The following is a 20945-nucleotide window of genomic DNA, read 5'->3' on the forward strand; positions in this document are numbered from 1 at the left end:
AAATGCTACTTTGGAGTCATATATTTATTTTTAATGTTATAATCAAGTACAGTGATTACTTTTTTTGTTCCTTAAATTCTCCCAAGTTTTGCCAGTTGGAACCCCTTCAGATTGACTCCTCTGTGCTTTTGACATTATCCCTTTAGTCATTGAGTGTTCCTTTGCTTTCTGGCACAGTATGCTGGGAAAGATTGAGGGCAGGAGAAGGAGGCCATGACAGAGGATGAGATGATTGGATGGCATCACTGACTCAATGGACATGGGCTTGGGTGGACTCCAGGAGTTGGTGATAGACTCAGGGAGGCCTGGTGTGCTGCAGTTGATGGGGTCTCAAAGAGTCGGACACGACTGAGTGACTGAACTGAAGTTATCTAAGGTTAATCTTGTCCTGTCCCAGACATAGATTAGCCATGTCTTTAAGAAGCTGTTGTTACCTTAGGTGGGGACTGGCATTTAGAAACCAAGATATGTTGTCAGGGTATTTATTGATGATAGTTTATTATCCCTTCTGTCTTCTTGTACTTGAAAGAGCTAGGGATATATATATATATTTATTTATATGTGTGTGGTGTGTATGTATATATTCCACACACATACATGTATGATTTATGTAATCATAAATTTATATTGATATTTGCAGTTCAAATTTAACATTACACTATCTTATTTTACTTTATGTTTGGATTTTTCCCTTAAAGTGCACATCTTAGTTTCTAATAACAGATAATATATTTGTATCTATCTATATAATATAAGAAATTATATATAATATAGCATATATAAAATATAACAGATTATATAATATATAATTATTATGCATATTATAATACAAATAAAATTGCTTAAAATTATAACACTGACATCACTATGATTAAAAAAAAAGCCTACTCAGTAAATTAGTAGATTTCTTTGCAGTTCTTTTTGTTCTTAGAGCATATATTACTAAGGATATACAGTCAGACGGGTATAGTCCAAAGTACATGATACAATGATTATGGTTATGTTATGAGTTTTAATACAGAGTATCCAATTGAGTTCAGTTGTTTCATCTGCCTTCTTTAAAAGCAAAGAATCCCTTTCTAAAATCTCTGTGGCCCCCTTCCTAAGTCTCATTGGCAATGAAATGGGATTTTCAAGATCGTCTTTGGCTAATAAGTGTTTATTTCTGAGTGACATTGGGAAAGATGGAAATGAGAACAAAATCTGGGCTTTTGACAAGGAAGAGAAGGAAGGGCTCTTTGATTGGCATGGTCACTGTCTGTTGATGACAACTGTTACGTATTTCTAGCCACTTCACTAAATACATGCACGTGTGCCACTCTCTACCTTTTACATTAATGTTTAAAAAATACAAATCCCCAGTGTTGGCGTGGCTGTGGTGAAGATGATATTTTCATGTGTTACTGATGAACATGTAAATAGGAACGAACTGTCATTGAAAAAATCAGTTTGACAAGATGTAAAGAACCATATTTTTATGGTTTGGTTTAAAAATTTAACTCCTCTGAGCTTGTCATGTGGAGATAACCCAAATAATTCAAACAACTTAAATGTCTGTGTTGTATAGTGAAATGGTTAATTAAATCATAACGCAGTTGCTTAATGGAAGTGTAGCTTCATCATAAATGATAATTATGAAAACCATGGGGTAACTGTGTAGTAAGAAAATGTTTATAAAACTGAATGGGGAAAAAACTCAGAATGCCAGTGTATGCCCATGCAATAATTGTTTTAAAAAATTATGTCTTTATATGAGGAAAGTCTAGGAAAGAACATGGTAAAAGGAAGTCAGTTGGATAGGGATGAATGTAGATAAATTCTTAATTTTATTTAGAATTTTGTTAGTGTTTTTCAACTAAAACAAAGGCAACCGAGGGGGAAACAATCCCGTATTCTGAAGTCAACCAGAGATTTAGCTGAGCTCTTAAGCAGATTTAAATCTTCTTTAAAAAAAAAAATTTTTGATCGTATCTGCAAGCCTTTTCATACCCTGCCTTGCCCCTTCAACTGGAAAAGTACGTCGGATTCCACAATTACCCTAACAGAATGTCAATTGTGCCAGTGGAATGTCTCATATCAAAAAACGATGGAATTTGCTTCTTTCAGCCACACAGAGGAACTGCACCTTCCGTGCTGCCAGAAAGCTCAGCCTGGAATTGATTGCTCGAGTTGTCTCCCCGAGCACAGTTGAATTGATTGCTTTCTGAGAAATTCTCTTAAGGGATTTGCTGACCAGGTGCCTACTGGGCTGCCTGTGTCCCTGGCTGAAGCAGAACCTGCAGAAGGAAGATGATCCTGGACTCATCAAGTGGAAGGGTCTTTGGGAAGAAGATCAATTCTGAGAAATGCAAGGCCTAGAATTGAAATTGTGAGCTTGGAAAATATGATAAAGAGAAGGAGCTGGAAGGAACCATTTGGAGATCCAAACTGAAAGGCCAGGTAATGGAAACCTAAAACCCAGCTGAAAATGAGATTATCAAAGTGCACGTATTGTGAAGACATTTCTTTTATATTAGTCTCTGGCCAGAGCATGCTTAGCCTCTCCAACGTTCTTACTGTCTGGGCCAGTAAAAGAGCCCATTCCTCAGTTTTTCTGGACTTTGTTCTTATGGGAATGCTTGTGACTTACGTTGGCTTTGCTGATTTTAGAATTGCCTTCACTGAGCAGCAATTTAGTATTTTTCCCCTTGCTTTAATAATCTCTATAAGAAATAGCTATGGAAATAGCCATGGGAAGACTGTTGTTTTATCTTCTGTAAAGCCACTTTGAAGGCATCATCTGTTGTTTTACTCAACATCTAAGTGATGATTTCTTCTTACAGTTATGTGATAAAAGCTTTTGAGAATCCTTTTTAGAATGCAGTGTCAGGAAAACATTTTTCTCTTCTCATGAACTGGTTAGTTTCCATTTTCCTATGGTGAGAAATTTGAAGCTCCAGTTTTACTTCTCTTTTTGCCTTGAGTGCCAGGAAGCTCACAGATAAATAAAATACTTGAACCTAAGGTAATACTTCTCTTACACTTGATGTCAGGCATAATCATCTTCTGTCCTCAGAAATATTCTGTTTTTGACTCCTAGATACAGAGAACAAACTGGTGGTTGTCAGAGGGGAGACGGGTGGGGAGTTGGGTGAAAAATATGAAGAGAATTAAGAGATGCCAACTTCCAGTTATAAAATAAATGTCATGAGGATATAATATAAAGCATAGGGAGTATAGTCAATGACATTGCAGTAACTTTGTATGGTGACAGATGGTTACTAGAATTATTGTGGTGATCAATTCCTGATGTGTATAAATGTCAAATCACTATGCTGTACACCTGAAACTAATATTATATGTCAACTATACTTCAATAACTTTTTTAAAAAATATGCTATTTTTTGTCATCCTTTCATATTTATTTTTTGACTAATCAATTTACTTTAGTGTTCTTCTTTGCATCACTTAAAAATTTAGAAATGGAAAGAGATTATCTGTAACTAAATATTCGATGGGAAGGTTAAAGCAGCAGATTGTAATAGAAAGAAAAGGGGTTTGGGTATCACACAGGCCTGAGTTCAAATTCTTGCTTTGCTGCTTGTGAGCCTTGTTGGCTTGAGCATATTGCCGACCTTGATTAGCCCTCAGTGTCTTCATTTACAAAGTGGATATAATAGGCCAGATAAAAATGTATAATAAGTTTACTGTGCAGATTCTAGCCTAGAAAAGACTGAAGGGAGATACAAAGGTTGTCAGGAAATAGAGAAAGAACCATTAAATTTTAAAGGGCCAGCGGAGATAGGACCAGAAGATGAACCAGAAGGTAGATTTTGATTCCAAAAAAAAGAAGCAGTTTCTCTCTGTTAGATCATTTAGATGATGGAAAGAGGTTCTTGCTACCACAAGTGCTGAGCAGACTGTATCTGGGCCGATTTGAGGTTCCTAAGGCAGTGTTCCAACACTGGATGGAACTCTATCCGAAGGGCTGTGGAAAGTTCTGCCCAGCTCTTACTGATCATATTATCTCACCCTCAACCTCTTTAAACTTGTTCCTACTAACCAAACTGATCATATCACACCACAGTCTGACCAGGCATGCCCCCCGACCACCCACCAAACCTTAGAAAGTACGTTCATGATTATTTTTTATTTTTTAGTGATGCATTTATCTGATATCCTGCAGGCACTATAGAACCCATGAAGACCCTAACCACATACAGTCAGCTCTCCATTTTAGTGATGCATTTATCTGATATCCTGCAGGCACTATAGAACCCATGAAGACCCTAACCACATACAGTCAGCTCTCCATATTGGTGGGTTCCACACCTGTGAATTTAACCAACCGTGGATAGAAAATGTTCAGAAAAAAATTCCAGAAAGTTCTAAAAAGCAAAACTGGAATTTGCTGCAAGCCAGCAACTATTTACATAGCATTTGCATTGTATTTCCAACTATTTACATAGCATTTACATTGTATTAGGTATTATAAGTAATCTCGAGATTATTTAAAGTAGGCGGGAGTCTGTGAGTAGGTTATATGCAAATACTAAGCCATTTTATATAAGGGACTTGAGCATCCTCAGATTTTGGTATCTGTTGGTAGGGGGTGGGAGTCCTGGAACCAGTCCCCTGCAGAAACCAAGATATACAGTTGACCCTCGAACAACCGGGGTTTGAACTGCATGAGTCTGCTTACATGCATTTTTCTTTTCCCCCTCTGAATATATACCCCAGTACTACACCATCCATGGTTGGTTGAATCTGGATGTGGAAGCACAGATACGGAGGGCCGACTGCAAAGTTATTTATGGATTTTTGTGTGGAGGGTTGGTGCCCCTAACCCCTGTATGGTTCAAGGTTCAACTGTATAACGAACCCAGAGATAGAAGCCAGAGTTTCTCTAAACTTAGTATGTCTGTAAGTAAATTGCACACCCAATTCCCACTTTCTGTATTCCTCCCAAACATTACTTTGAAATTTGAGCATAAATTTTGATCCCTCATTTACTGAGGTCTGCCATGTCAAATCAGTAACGAAAGCCTATCTAGTCCCCTTGGGAATGTTTTTGCAACCACCTCTTCTTTTCCAGTTTGGTTCAGTGGAAAGAGGGAGGCACTGAGGCAGCACACATCTTGATTCAAACCTCAGTTCTTCTCCTTTCTAGCTATGTGACCTGGGCAAGCTGTTTATCCTCTGTGAGTCTTTGTAGGTTCATCTGTAAAATAGGCTTACCAATAGGGTTGCTGTAATAAATAAATAAAATAATGTCTGCAATTCGCATAGCATAGGTAGGGCTAGATGCACAATAGTTATTCCATAAATCTTAGTTCTCTTTCTTCTCCTTTACCTTCTCTAAGGGTTTTCCTGACTACGTTAGTCCAGAATGCTAATATCTTTCATCTGGCAATCAATTACAAATTGTCCTGAAGTATTGCAGAGAAGCATTTGATTATTTTTAGCTTCTGATGATTTAATAACTCTTCTCTCCAACTAAACCTTAAACCCTATCCATTCAGTTATTTACTGAATACTCACTTATTTAGAAGTGACTAAATACCAATCACTGATTGACAATGTAAATGGATATGGAATTCTATTCTTAAGGGATGTATTTCCTAGAACCTGGCACATATGCTTATCCATGTCAAACGAATGACTGAATGAATACTTAAGGCATCACAAGTTAAGCCTGTGGCTCAAGATGAAATGGATAGAAAGCGAGAAAGACTGGAAAGAAATGAAATCAATTAAGCGATTATCACAGTAGGCCAGGTGAGATAAAACCAATATCTGATGCAGGGAATCGAGAGTAGAAAGGAAAAACCTGGGAGACAATTTAGGTAGAGCTTAAAGATTTTATTTGGGAGAATGATTCTGGAGAAACACTCATCAGGAATGATCTAGTGCCTGCTATCAAGGAGTTAGAAGTGAAACAAGATCAATATTTTGAGTATTAGTGCCCTTATGTCTTCAGTTCAGTTCAGTTCAGTTCAGTCGCTCAGTTGTGTCCGACTCTTTGCAACCCCATGAATCACAGCACGCCAGGCCTCCCTGTCCATCACCATCTCCCGGAGTTCACTCAGACTCACGTCCATCGAGTCAGTGATGCCATCCAGCCATCTCATCCTCTGTCGTCCCCTTATCCTCCTGCCCCCAATCCCTCCCAGCATCAGAGTCTTTTCCAATGAGTCAACTCTTCCCATGAGGTGGCCAAAGTACTGGAGTTTCAGCTTTAGCATCATTCCTTTCAAAGAAATCCCAGGGCTGATCTCCTTCAGAATGGACTGGTTGGATCTCCTTGCAGTCCAAGGGACTCTCAAGAGTCTTCTCCAACACCACAGTTCAAAAGCATCAATTCTTCGACGTTCAGCCTTCTTCACAGTCCAACTCTCACATCCATACATGACCACTGGAAAAACCATAGCCTTGACTAGATGGACCTTTGTTGGCAAAGTAATGTCTCTGCTTTTCAATATGCTCTCTAGGTTGGTCATAACTTTCCTTCCAAGGAGTAAGTGTCTTTTAATTTCATGGCTGCAATCACCATCTGTAGTGATTTTGGAGCCCCAAAAAATAAAGTCTGACACTGTTTCCACTGTTTCCCCATCTATTTCCCATGAAGTGATGGGACCAGATGCCATGATCTTAGTTTTCTGAATGTTGAGTTTTAAGCCAACTTTTTCACTCTCCTCTTTCACTCTCTTCAAGAGGCTTTTGAGTTCCTCTTCACTTTCTGCCATAAGGGTGGTGTCATCTGCATATCTGAGGTGATTGATATTTCTCCTGGCAATCTTGATTCCAGCTTGTGCTTCCTCCAGCCCAGCATTTCTCATGATGTACTCTGCATATAAGTTAAATAAGCAGGGTGACAATATACAGCCTTGACGTACTCCTTTTCCTATTTGGAACCAGTCTGTTGTTACGTGTCTGGTTCTAACTGTTGCTTCCTGACCTGCATACAGATTTCTCAAGAGGCAGGTCAGGTGGCCTGGTATTCCCATCTCTTTCAGAATTTTCCACAGTTTATTGTGATCCACACAGGCAAAGGCTTTGGCGTAGTCAATAAAGCAGAAATAGATGTTTTTCTGGAACTCTCTTGCTTTTTCGATGATCCAGCAGATGTTGGCAATTTGATCTCTGGTTCCTCTGCCTTTTCTAAAACCAGCTTGAACATCTGGAAGTTCACGGTTCATGTATTGCTGAAGCCTGGATTGGAGAATTTTGAGCATTACTTTAGTAGCATGTGAGATGAGTGCAATTGTGCGGTGGTTTGAGCATTCTTTGGCTTTGCCTTTCTTTGGGATTGCAATGAAAACTGAGGTACCATTAATTGGGGATTACAAAGTGGAGAATGTCTGGAAGAAAAGATGAGTTAAGTCATAAATGTGTTTCAGGTGTTGGTGGGAAATTCAAGGAGAGATATAGAAGTATTTGTGAGAAATTTGGGACAATATCCCAAGAGATAGGAATGTAGGCAAAATGTTTCCTAGAAAGACAATGTAGAGAAGAGAATTTCAGGTAGAGGTAACAAGTGTGCAGAAGCCTAGGGATTAAAAGGGCCAGCACCCAACCTATGCCTGTTACAAGTAGTGTGATAAGAGGAATATGGGGTGTAGGAGGGGCAAACAGGAGCTGAGACTAAATCTGTAAGACAAGATTAGGTCATAAAGGAGCTTGTATGAAAGATAAAGAATTCTAGACTATGTCTTGTAAGTGATGGGAAGCCATTCAACATACACATGGCCAGGTTATTGTACTTAAAGTAGATGACACAGACCTCCAGACTTGATCTTATTAGGCTCAGTGATGCTTTTTGCTCTGGATTAAAAAGTTGCTTTTCTTCCACTGGAAAGAAGATGACCTTTCTTACTCTACACCCTCAGCAACTTTCTTCCCTGGATTCTGAAGGAGGGGGATCCATTCTCAAGTCATTTCTGAGAGAGTCTGTGGATTGTGTTGCCAGAAGAGTCAAACCACCCCCTACACTGTTTTTCAGCATCTCTGGGGGATGTAGTGGAGGGTTTCTTCAGGAAGAGACCATCACAGATTTCTCTGCAGACAAGAATTTTCTGCCACAAATTCTGGAATTCCACTTCCTAGGGCCACCCCCTTGTTGATTGTGGTGACACCCTACCTAATGATTCTGTAATGAGAAGTAGCATGACATTACCATCTTACATCTCTGACCTGCATGTGAATGTGTTACCAACAGAAAGGAAACTTGGGAAATCAAAACAGGAAGGATTCTATTATCAGGCCAACGTGCCCACTATTGCAGTGCTCCGAACGCCTTATTGGCATTCCTATTCACGTCCAACCCCAGTGTAATTAATCACTGGTGCATTTGCTATCTCAGCTACAAAGATATGTCTTGAAGCCTTTTCAAGTTTCTTCCAAGCTTCTTGCCTTGGCATTTTCCCAAGCTGCTTCTTGAAGAACAGCAAGCTGGTATTTGGAGCATATGGCCATGGTCTGTTTGTGTGTTCATTAAATCAAGATACCAATGAAAAGAAAGCAGAAAGCTTTCTGTCCTTTAAATGGAATTGTCAACCCAGATATCTGCTGCCTTTCCCAAACCCTGGCCTGAAATGCCTGGCAAGTGAGGCTGTGTTATAATGACAGATTAATTCATATCGGACTTTGATGGTGGCCTGAAAACTTTTTTGACATCAGTTTTTAGGAATTGCATTTAGAAAATCAAAATTGACTTTAGCGTCTCCAGTTCTTAACAACAGCAGGGACATCTTGCCATAGTTGGAGTGTCAACCACTGAGATGAGGATTGGTGGGGAAATTTCAAGGCTGTCACAGCTGTGTGTAAGAAGAAGGCAGTGGTGGCCAAAAGCCACCGGAAGGGGGCTGTTTTCTGACTTGAGGCCTGTGCACAAACAAGGCTGTGGGTTCCTCTTGCTCCCTCATTTTCCCTCACTCGCTCCTCCTGCCATGTAATGTGTCAAAAGCAAATGAAAATTGAGAGGATTCGGCTGAAAATAGAATTGAATTCTATTAGTCAGCCTAATAGTGAAGGTGCATTTGGAAATACAGTGCTGTCTAGCTAATGTTTACCACTTGACTACTCATGCCCCAGGCTCGAAATGCATAATGATGCAAATTAAAACCCAGCAAATGGAGGAGTTGGAATCTCAAAGATAACCATACCTAATGCAGGGTATGACAGAACATCTGCTCTTTAATTAATCTGACGTAAAGAGGGAAGCACTGCGTTGAGATGCACAGTGTTTATGACAACTGTTTTTTTGTGTGTGGTGAACCTGCTCCTGGACTCCTTCATGTAATTGTTGCTACTTTGTAACCCACACAAAGCCCAGCTGAACAACCCCTGTCAGCCAGAAAAGAAAATATGGGCAGAAAGGAGACTGAGAAGAAAATATGATGATTTCAGAATTTTAATCAGGCCAGGCACCAGTCACAACTTCCACTCTTGTGGGGTTGGCCTGCCTGGGTGGTAGAAACTTAACTGGAATATTTCCTTTTGTAATATGAGAAATCAGCTTTGTGTCTGTGTACACACATACACACATATATCAATGACATTAATATATGTCATATTTTATATTTTATAAAGAGCTTTAACATGTAGTACAGTGGTTAAAATGATAGGCTTTGGGGCTATACTGTCTGCTTGAATCATTTCATTATTTCCTAACCTGTAATTCTGGGTTTTTGTTGTTCAGTCGTCCAGTTGTGTCCAACTCTAAAATATTTACTCTGGGTTTCAGTTTCTTTATTTGTATAATATAAGTGAAGTCCTCAGTCACGTCCGACTCTTTGTGACCCCATGGACTGTAGCCTACCAGGCTCCTCTGTCCATGGGATTTTCCAGGCAATAGTACTGGAGTGGATTGCCATTTCCTTCTCCAGGGGATCTTCCCAACCCAGGGATTGAACCCAGGTCTCCCGCATTGTAGACAGATGCTTTACTGTCTGAGCCACTGGGGAAGTCCTCTTGTATAATATGCCTAATAACAATTCCTTTTTTAGAAGGCTCTGAGATCAAACAAGTCAATCCTAAAGGAAGTCAGTCCTGAATCTTCATGGGAAGGACTGATGCTGAAGTTGAAACTCCAGTACTTTGGATACCTGATGCAAAGAACTGACTTATTGGAAAAGACCCTGTTGCTGGGAAAGATTGAAGGCAGGAGGGGAAGGGGATGACAGAGGATGAGGTAGTTGGATGGCATAACTGACCTGATGGACATGAGTCTGAGCAAGCTCCGGGAGTTGGTGATGGACAGGGAAGCCTTGCATGCTGCAGTCCGTGGGGTTGCAGAGTCGGACACGACTGAGTGACTGAACTGACTGAGGGTTACATGAGTATCACTGTCATCACCACTTATAGTGCATTAACTGTGTGCTAGGCATAAATGTGTTACTTCGTTTACATGAATTAAGTTGTTTAATCTTTCCAACAACTCTGTCTCATAGTTAACAAGCTATTATGTGTAAGACTCTTAAAACAGTGATTGATACTGATTTTAAAATACGCAATGAATGTTAGCTGTGATGATTATCATGACTTTTTATGTCATCTATAATATATATTGTTATTTAATCTTCACCACTACCCTGTGAGAATGGGTCTGTTGGTTTCCCCACTTTATAGATGCCAGCTGAAGCATGGAAAGATTCATTCAGGTACCCAAAGCTAGACACTTAGAGAGTGACAGAGCAAGGATTCCAGCCCCAAGTCATTTGACTTAAAACTTTGTGCTTTCAGCCCTTTCTTATTTAAAACTAGGGGGATTGTAAAAATTGAAGGGGTTAAAAAAGAGGTGAACAATTTGAAATGCATTGTAATAATGTTATTTGTTCAAATCCGTCCTACCAAATCAAGCATGCTCAGCTCTGAAGGAAAATGGAGGTTATCTCAGATGTCAAAACACTTCCCCATGAATATTACGATTTTGGACACTGGCCATTTTATAAATTTCAATATTCATTTTTGCTCCACCGCTGTTTGGTATTCCTGTGGTATTTATTCACCAAGCATGAGAGTAATATCATGGAAACGCGGAGGCATCAAGATCTTAATTTTGCTCTGACATGGAATCTATTCCTATTTCATATACAGGTTGGCTGTTATTTTATAGCAGATGCTTTAAGGTTGATACATATAAAATTCACACACGGTTGAGAATTAGGCAGAGGGGAGGGCTAAAGGGAACAACGGGAGACCAGCATGAGGAGAGAAGTGAGATGCTTATGTTTTTTTTGACACCGAAATGGAATCTTTAAGTGTAAGTATTTCAAAGCCCTGGCAACGAATCCTCCTGTTTGCTGGGTGAGCTTCGTTCCATGGTGTTATTTCCCCATGGATATTAAGAGTCTTCCTGAGATGAGCGCGAGAAGCTAATCACAAACAAACAAAGAGAAGACTGCGATGCTTATTCCCAACCACCCTGTTCCTTCCACTGGAGGGGGCTCTCTCAAGCCCTTCTCTTCAGATGTGAAACAGACCAGATGGGTGTGCTATCTCCATCTTTTGGCCTTTAGCAGAGTCTCTGGAACAAAGCAGGGCAGCAGGGCTTCTTGAAGGCTTGCTTGGAGAGAGAGAGAGAGAGAGGCTGGATGGAATCTTGAATAAAAATGATAGGTTATGCTTTAAGCTGAATAAAAATAAGCTATCTGAAGAATATATAGAAGTGGCATGCGTGCTGCCTCTGGAAAGATTCATTTTTATTTGTCTATCTATGGATAAAGGAGGAAGATAGATAAATTGAAAGGGAAGTGCCATTTCTGAAATGTTCACCTTGGCAAAGGGCTTGAAACAATATAAAAAAAACAGCGGCTCTTCCAAAATGACGGCTTCCCTTGAAGTTCGCCTACCTCTCTTCCCCTTCCTCGCCACCCCCTGTGCCCCCCACTACAAAAAAAAAAAAAAATATTCAAAGCTAGCCTAGTCACTGTGGGGAAAAAGACAGCGATCTTTTGTACGTTGTTATAATTAGCTAGGCCCATTTCATCATCAGATTATAGAATGGGATGCAGTGTTAAAAAAAGAACTAAAGGAAGAAACCAGGAGGAATGACCATTTTAATTGCATGTTTATTCTGTCTTCGCTTTCCCAAATTGGTTTCGTTTCCTCTGAGTGGGGTAAGTGCCAGGGTATTCATAGGAGCAGGGGGCCAGGGTGGATTCCACCATTTACCAGCATTTGAATTACCTCCGGACGGCTTGGCGGCCTCTAAATTTATACCCTTGAAGGCACAGCAACGAGCCTTCATCTCCTATGGAAGAGACTTGAAAGCATGCCAGAATAGGACCTCCGTCCTGCCTTCTTAGAGTCCTGGCACGTAGAATCACACAAGAAAACAAAAGGCATTTGTGAGGAGCCGTCCAGGAAGAAAGATTAACAATATAAACCGAGGGGGGGGGAGAGAAAGAAAAGAAAAAGCCCTTTAAGATGGTTTTGTGCTTATTTTAATAGAACTCGCACAGTCTCTGAATATGCTCTAATCAAAACCAAATGCTTGTTGCCGTACAGTGCTCTTTCTTTGTTCACTGGTAATGCCCACTCTGCTCCGATGGGGGTGGGGCTGGGGCTGCTGGCTTATCTCTCCCCCAGGAATAAACAGCATCCTCAAGGTTAGGGCACGTGGCCGACTTGCTAAACCCCAGGAAAAACACCCATTGGCAGCTGGACCTTGTGGTCCCATCACCCCCAGGGCCTATGAAAAACTTGAAGATTTTTTTTTTCCTATGCCTTTTGATCCTGAAGTACATAAGGAACAGGGAAAGGAGCTCCTTTTTTCCCTGTCCATCTCCACCTCTCGTTCACCCTGTCAGTCCATCTGTGCATCTCGATGGGAGGCTTTTCTCCTTCCTTCTTCCCTCTTCCCCCTCATCCTTCCTCCATCCACCGCTGTCCCTCTGTCAGTCTCTGACTCACTTCTGGAAAAAAAAAAAAATCAGGCAGCTTTCAACTTGATTGGTTCATGTTGTCTGACCTTGACTTTCTGTGGGCTGGAAGGATTTCAGTCTTGGTTTTATCAGAATTAGCTTTTATCTGCACAGAAGTACCCGAGGAAGTCACTCATCTCCTCGTCTTTCACCTTAGGCTGGCTGCCTTCTCCTCTAATTTCTGTAACAACATGAAGAAAAGAAACAGGATGATTGTGATGGTTATGGAGATATGACTTTTCCTACAGGGCAGAGGGGATAAAGCCATAATCGAGTCCTGGGCTCAGGATCAATGTCTTTGGGTGATGCTGGGTGAGGTTATTAAGGGAGTCAGGTGGCCTGTTTTGTTTCACCGCCAGACAGTTCTTTTCAAATGCTTATGGGGTGTCCTGCAGGATGGGACTGGGAGGGAAGAAGAGGACCCCAGAAACCCAGAGACACAGCATCTGCACCTTTTCATGTCGCCCCAGCACCGTGCAGCACAAATTGACTTTGTAAGATTGGCTCGGAAAATGAATACCCAGGACATCACTCTGTGTTACTTTCCTGTGAAATTACTTTTCTGAATGAAAATATTGAATTCCTTTGAAAGCAAGTAGTATAATATCTCTGGAAATGAAAATCCTGTGGAAATCACAAAGGAAAGAAGACTGAAGGATATGAAAGCGTTATATCTCTAAATGTTAGTCAGGCCCTGGATTTCATTTTTTTTTCCTTGACAACAATCATAACTGCTCTTTCTGATGTTGATACACTGGGCGCTGGAAATCTCCTAGATGCTTCTATTACAGATTTAGGTTTTATCTACAATAAACAGCCAATATCATTATCTTAATTTACTACAGCATTTGTATGCACTCGGCACTTTTTGTAGCCTACTCGCCTTGCAAGTCTGACCTGCGGAATTTTCCTTGTCTCAAGGGGAACATATTGACTTACCGCCAGGCTTCTGGTCGTCACAGACAGAGCTTCTGCTGAACTGACAGATGAACAGGGCAGATCCCTTGGAGGAGGTAGAGGCGTGGACGACAGGCCTTCTCACACTGCATCAACTACCTGGTTGCTCACCATTATTCCTCAAATCATCTTGAGAGAGACGGCCTCTACCCTTCTTGTTGTATTGACAGGCTCACCAGCTGTAGAGGGGATTTCTTGCAAATAAAAGCAGCCTCTCTAGAAACATGTTCACCCTTTCCATCTTCTCACTCATATCAGCTGTTTTAGGCTCCGTGAGTTGAAGCACCTTTGTTTTTTAGGTACATTGTATTTGGTGTCATGTATTTTTTTTTTTAAGCAAGGTGTCAGCTGTCGACTGAATAAATTATTAAATGCCTCTCTTAACTTCTCCTCAGATCAGTACTCAAAAAAGGCAGGAAAGAGAAGAACAAACATTAAGGGAAGGATCTGGAAGCCCAATCAAGATAAAGTGATTCCCAAGGAGTATTACCTTTCGGTAAAGGAAATGGAGCCCTTTGCCCAGGTGAAATTGCCCGCCTGCCTGATGCTGAGCTGGGCAGAGCCACAGAGGAGATGGTTGAGATGCTTTCGGCCGTGTTTGTAGTGTGCGGGGACTTGGGAGGTACTGGGTGACCAAGCCAGTATTGATTTCCAAAAGCTTTAGAAAACTTGGCAATGGTTCTGATTTTTTTTTTTTTAATTTTATTTTATTTTTAAACTTTATATAATTGTATTAGTTTTGCCAAATATCAAAATGAATCCATCACAGGTATACATGTGCTCCCCATCCTGAACCCTCCTCCCTCCTCCCTCCCCATACCATCCCTCTGGGTCGTCCCAGTGCACCAGCCCCAAGCATCTAGTATCATGCATTGAACCTGGACTGGCATCTCGTTTCATACATGATATTTTACATGTTTCAATGCCATTCTCCCAAATCTTCCCACCCTCTCCCTCTCCCACAGAGTCCATAAGACTGTTCTATACATCAGTGTCTCTTTTGCTGTCTCGTACACAGGGTTATTGTTATCATCTTTCTAAATTCCATATATATGCGTTAGTATACTGTATTGGTGGTTTTCTTTCTGGCTTACTTCACTCTGTATAATAGGCTCCAGTTTCATCCACCTCATTAGAACTGATTCAAATGAATTCTTTTTAATGGCTGAGTAATACTCCATTGTGTATATGTACCACAGCTTTCTTATCCATTCATCTGCTGATGGATATCTAGGTTGCTTCCATGTCCTGGCTATTATAAACAGTGCTGTGATGAACATTGGGGTACACGTGTCTCTTTCCCTTCTGGTTTCCTCAGTGTGTATGCCCAGCAGTGGGTTCTGATTTTTAAATAGATTAAGTGAAAAAAAAAATTGATCAATTGTAAAAGTTGCTGCAATCCCTGGGAATTAGCCATAATCCCTAAGAACAGATTATGCCCTCACATCTTCATTTCATTTTGTGGATCAAATTTTAGCCATTTATAAAATCCTGTAGTCTCGAGTAGGATATTCGAACTGGGTGCTTTGTAAAACCTTAAAGTGAAGATGGAAACAGCTTGATGGCTTTCATTTTGATGGCTGTGTAATTGGCAGAGTGCTGCGGTGTCTGTCAGAAGGGAGATCCCTGGAGAAAAGGTGAACCCGCAGGTCCTTGATCTGGCTCGGGGCCAACATCTTTTCATTGAGATAGGTGAAGACTTATTTGTTAAAGTGGCAGGTGATATGGAGCTGGAAGGAATCATAAATAACTTGTCTTAGATCAAAAATTAGATATTAGAATACTCTAACAGACCCGAGGGATGACATTTAACGTAGGTATGGATAATTCCATACTTCAATATAATAAGTATGACTTCATGTGAAAGTTAAAAGTTTGCAAAAAAGACAAATGACTGTGGTAAACAAACTCAATGTGAAAGGTTCCTGATTCTTCTGGCCCCACCCAAAAGTTTTCTGCAAGCTGTGGCTCAGCCCCAGTCAGTCTCTTCACAGAGGTGCTCAAGTATTCCTTTGAGTCTCCCAAAGGAAAGATTAGGAAAGATTGAAGGCAGAAAGAGAAGAGGTTTTCAGAGAATGAAATGGCTGGATGGCATCATCAATGCCATGGATATGAAGTTGGGCAGACTCCAGGAGATGGTGAGGGACACGGAGGCCTGGCGTGCTGCAGTCCATGGGGTCATGAAGAGTCAGACACAGCTGGGCGACTGAACAACAACAACCAAAAAGAACTCATAATTATACCCTACATTTATACATATGACTATGACTTTATATATGTACATGTTCCAGCATATAACGGGCGCTAAAAAAATATTCATGGCTTGAGATTCTGAATCGCTTAAATTCTGTTGTTCCCTTGAGTAGTCCATGCTGCCTTCATTGTGTGTACTTCTGCCCTGGGACATTCCTTGTTTATATCTCCTTTTGCAGAAATCTTTCAATGTCTTAGTAAAATACTAGTGAGAATTAATATCCTAATGCAAACATCTGATATTAATTTTTTCATACCAATCTTCTTAAAGTCATTTGGCAAGGTGAGACTCATCACTGATTAATGATTCTCAAACATACAAATCTAATTCCAATGTCCTGTGTATTGGAGATCAAAAACACAGGTGTACAGACACCCCTAGACATGACCAGTTGCTGAATTCCTTACAAAGGATGCCAGCCAAAATCAACATGCCCAAAGCAGTTTTCCAGTAGAGTAATGGTGCAGAAGAGATTTAAGATATTTCAGCCACGCTAGGGGGATATCACTATCTCTATTTAATCTATGGTTACTTAAGCCGGACTCAATAAGTATTTGGGGTGAGAGCTGGTGTGAACAGCAAAAGAGTTGAAAATGATAAATCAGCTTTGTGGTCCTGCCACAGGGTTCCTGGTGATGGGTCATATCCTATCTTAAAAATTTTTTTCTAAAATGAAAACTGTTAACAGTGAAGCCTGTGCCATGTTGCTCTGTGTAGCTTTGGAATCACAAGCAGTTAATATGGGAAAGAAGACAGCAATGCAGAAAGACAGACACAGCACAACATCTTACTTAACAAGCAATAGAGAAATGAAGGGGTTGAAGGATAGGTACTAGAGTGTTGTCATCCGCCAATAGTTAGAGCCTCAGGTACCGTGGTACCCACCTGCCATGGTTTTTGCTACACATTACATTGCATCGTGTTTTATTTCACTGTAAGGCCTATATTTAATTATCTATATATCAAGTACATAAAACACAAATGTATCTAGACCAAAATGGGCCTGTATAAGCTTTCCTAAAAATAGCCACAGATCCGTGAAATGTTGATTTTCCGCTGTCCAGGTTTGAGATGTCATGTGTGCAGAGTAAATGAGCATCATAGATTTTTCGGTCTCAAATTAGAACATTCTTTTCTGGTGTCATCACAAACCAGCAGTGTGCATGGAATCCTAGTATTAACAACCCAAGCTATTTCTCTTCAAATTACTCTTAGCCAATTAGCAGCCAAGACATTCTTTGCCAGATCATGTGTCTCGAGTTAGTTTGGAAAACATGTGCATCAAACGTTTCCTTCCTTCCTCCCATCTTTGATGCCTTCCTTCTTTCTTCTCCACTGTGATAGGTGCTGTGAACCTGGTGGGAAAGAAGAGATGTGGACAGCAGTTGTCACAGCGCAGTACATTCTGCGCCATCGTCCTAAAGGTATGTGTGGCATGTCACGGGAGCACAGATTTGAGGAATGGCTTTGTTCACAGAAGGTTTCCTGAAATAGGAATTAGGTTGAGTCTTGAGGCTAGTTTTTTTTTATTTTTAGGATTCAGATGAAACATCTTTAGAAGGCCTTTTCCCAAATTTTCTAGTCCTTCTTTAAGGCAGGGGTCCCAAACCTCCAGAATCTAATGCCTGATAATCTGAGGTGAAGCTGATGTAGTAGTAATAGAAATAAAGTGCTCAATAAATGTAATGTAATTGAATTATCCTGAATCTACTCTCTCCCTGACCCCACCTCCATCCCAGTCTGTGGAAAAATTGTCTTCCATGAAACTGGTCCCTGGTGCCAAAGAGGTTGGGCAGCACTGCTCTAAGGTACAAGCGAAGAGCTAAAATTTACTTTTGTGGCTAAGTTGGCTCATTCTCTCTTGCTTTCTGTCAACTCTGCTTTTCATTAGAAAAAAATTGAAAAATCCAAAAGCATGTTAATCTGGTTGTTAAGCTCAGTTATTGAAAAAGAACAAGTCAAGATCTTCTCGTAAGGAATATCCAGCAAATAAGTGGAAGCAAAACTTCTTCATGGCGTGGTGGTGGCAAATGTCTCTTGGGAAAGGGAATTCGATTTTTTTCTGTTCTTGGAGAAGTTAGCAGGGGTGGAAGATGCCACAGTGGAGTATTTGGAAGGCCTTGCCTACAGCTGTACAGCTCAGTCACCACTGACAGTGTGAAGAAGTTTTGAGGAGGTAGATTGCACCCAGATGGGGGAGGGGAATAGCAGATGAGTCGTTAATATCATATGTGTGTTGCAATAAGACAGCTCAGGATCTGGATTTGAAGCACTAAATGTGTGTTACTCACACCTTGCTTTGTACAGTAATGGAAAGACCTGGTAGAGCTGAGCAGAGAAAATGTAGCAGGAAAACAACAGGACGTTAGTCCGATTCCTGATTCATCAGTTATTAATAGTGTGACCTTTCATTGCTTATTAAACCTTTAGGACTCACACTCCTCATCAGTGCAGTGCTGGGGGGTAAGGGACTCCTTATAATAAATCGTCTCTAATACAGAATATAACTTAAAAAATTTCACCAAATTGCAAAAGCAGAGTTCAGTTTAATTCCTATACGTTCACTGCATGTACTTTTCTCCTGTGAAATCTTTCCTATAGAGACGTAAGCAAGCATATCTGGAAAGGATGTAGAAGGCATATTATACCCCAGAGCTAATAAGGGTTCACTAAATCTCTGTCTTGCATCTATGTACCTTGAACATCTACTTTCAAACTTCTTGTCCAAACCCATTTCCAATTACTCACCTTCAAGCATTTCCCATCTTAGTCAATTCTCATAGTTGTCTGAAAATATCAGGCATATTTTCACCTCCATCCCTTGACTTGTTTTCTTAGGAAGTTCTGTACCTAAGTGACCCCTGTATTCAAATTCAATCCATCCTTCATGGCCCATTGTATGGGAACGTATGGGAACTACCTCTATGAACCAAACCTGACTGCCTCCTCCCTGAAGCTGAGAGGGATCTCAGCTCTCCTGCAGGCCAGCCATCTCTCTTAACAACACTTAACTTGCTTTCTACCTTGTGTTAGACTTATTTGTCTAAATATATGTTTCCTTGTTATAGAGGGACTGGATCTTATTAATGTGTATGTTCCCAGAGCTTATCAGAATGCTTGGAACATGGTGAACAATCAATTTATTCTGGTGGAATGCGATCAGGGAAAGATTTTTTTTTAATTTTTTTTGGACAGGAAAGTAGGATTTACTGGTGGGCATGAGTTAGGTGGGGACAGTGCCAAGGCGCTTGTGAGTGCAGGGCCCAGCATTTGTCCAGAGGGCCACGATTAGGGATGTATTTGATCCCACAGCCCATCCAAGATGAGCTGCTTTGCTAATCATGTTTTCAAGTTCATCCACTTTAAACTTAATGAATCCCCACGTCTTGGAGATGTGGCTCTTCTAGTGGCCAGGGAACTTGACCTTGGCCCTGTGGAGGGCCTCAGTCACATGCTCCTTGTTCTACAGCTTGGTATGGATGGGCCTAATGACTTGTCCAATGTGAACTCTGACCACTGTGTCCTGGGGCTTTCCCAAATTGCCGCACATACCTGTCTGGAGCCTGGATTGGAGACAGCATGCCTGTCATGAATGTCCACCGGACATTATCTATCTATCTTCAAGGTCCCTTAGGGCAACCTGTATGGGCAATAGGCTGCGTACACTACTGAGAAGGTTGTTTGCAGCTGTTACGCACTGGGCCCCCATGAGAGATGGTGTTTTTCAATGGACAGTCACTCAGAGGGAACATATGAGCCCTGTCACCAGCACAAGGCTATACATGGTCTTTCCCACCTTCTGCTCCAACCGCACCGGTCGCCTTGCTTCCTGCTGATGGAGCTGGTCCAAGCCTCTTCCTTCCTTAGGGCCTTTGCTTCAGATGCTTCCCCTGCGTCCAAGATCTTCCCCAGATAAAAGCACATCCCTGCTCTCACTTCCATCTGATCTTTGCTCAGGGAAAGTCAGAACTTCTCTGATCACCTTTTAAAAAATGGCAATTTATAAAGCTCCCCATTCTTTCTGTCTTTTGTCTCCATAGCATTCATGATCACCTGACCCAGTATGTATTGATTTGTTTGGTAGCCATTAGTTGGCCCTATCAGAATGCAAGGTTGGGAGGGCTTTTCCCACAGTGTCTACAGCTACGCCTGGTGCACAGCAAACCCTGCAGTGTCTTACCTCCAGCATCTGCTTATTCTCATCAGCGTGTCTTAGATTTCTCTAGACTCAAACCATTATGAAATCAACACTGCCTTCTTGCTTCTGAGCCCTCACCTCTACTTCCACAGTCTCTCTTCTGCATCACAGACCTCAGCTTAAGAACCTCTTATCTGATGGAGCAGGAAAATATGAACTACAGAAGTAGTCATAGGATTCACGGTATACATTAAAAGAATGTCAAGGGATAAATAACTGGAGGAAAAAAAAGTAAAAGTATGTGCTTTATATAGAGAACCTCATAATCAGAAACAGAGTTGAATGAAGCTTACTCGTTATCAATAATACATTGTAGTTCAAAAGAAGGCTAGTGGCTGGTGTTCAGATTGGGCCCATAACTCGAGTGAGATTCAAGGATACACGGAAACTTTCATAAGTAGTTTCCATGTGCAAGGCATGTTATGTACTTAAAGGGGCTTTGTAGATTCCACTCTTAAGAATTTTGGGGTAATGATATGGTGCATTCTTATTGTTCAGTAAGAAATCCTTGGAAATGATCGATTAAACTTTATCTTGATCTTGTATAGTAATTTAATATGTAAGATTAAAATTGTTCTTAGATTCAATTGCAATTATAACAGGTCTACTTCTTTTAGAATGACCCTGATCT

General features: G+C 40.8%; 1 long non-coding RNA gene and 1 pseudogene across 1 annotated transcript in view; one reads left to right on the top strand and one right to left on the bottom strand.

Annotated features, from left to right (window-relative positions):
* Positions 1-2022: 2022 nt before the first annotated feature.
* Positions 2023-20945, top strand: part of LOC113897624 — a 90769-nt gene continuing 71846 nt past the window's right edge. The window contains exons 1-2 of the long non-coding RNA XR_003512379.1: positions 2023-2439; positions 17461-17540. This is a non-coding gene — a long non-coding RNA (uncharacterized LOC113897624). The remainder of the gene's footprint in view (positions 2440-17460; positions 17541-20945) is intronic.
* On the bottom strand, positions 19729-19854 carry LOC113897952 (annotated as a pseudogene).

Source organism: Bos indicus x Bos taurus, chromosome 8 (assembly GCF_003369695.1).
Source record: "Bos indicus x Bos taurus breed Angus x Brahman F1 hybrid chromosome 8, Bos_hybrid_MaternalHap_v2.0, whole genome shotgun sequence".
Taxonomy (NCBI): Eukaryota; Metazoa; Chordata; class Mammalia; order Artiodactyla; family Bovidae; genus Bos; species Bos indicus x Bos taurus.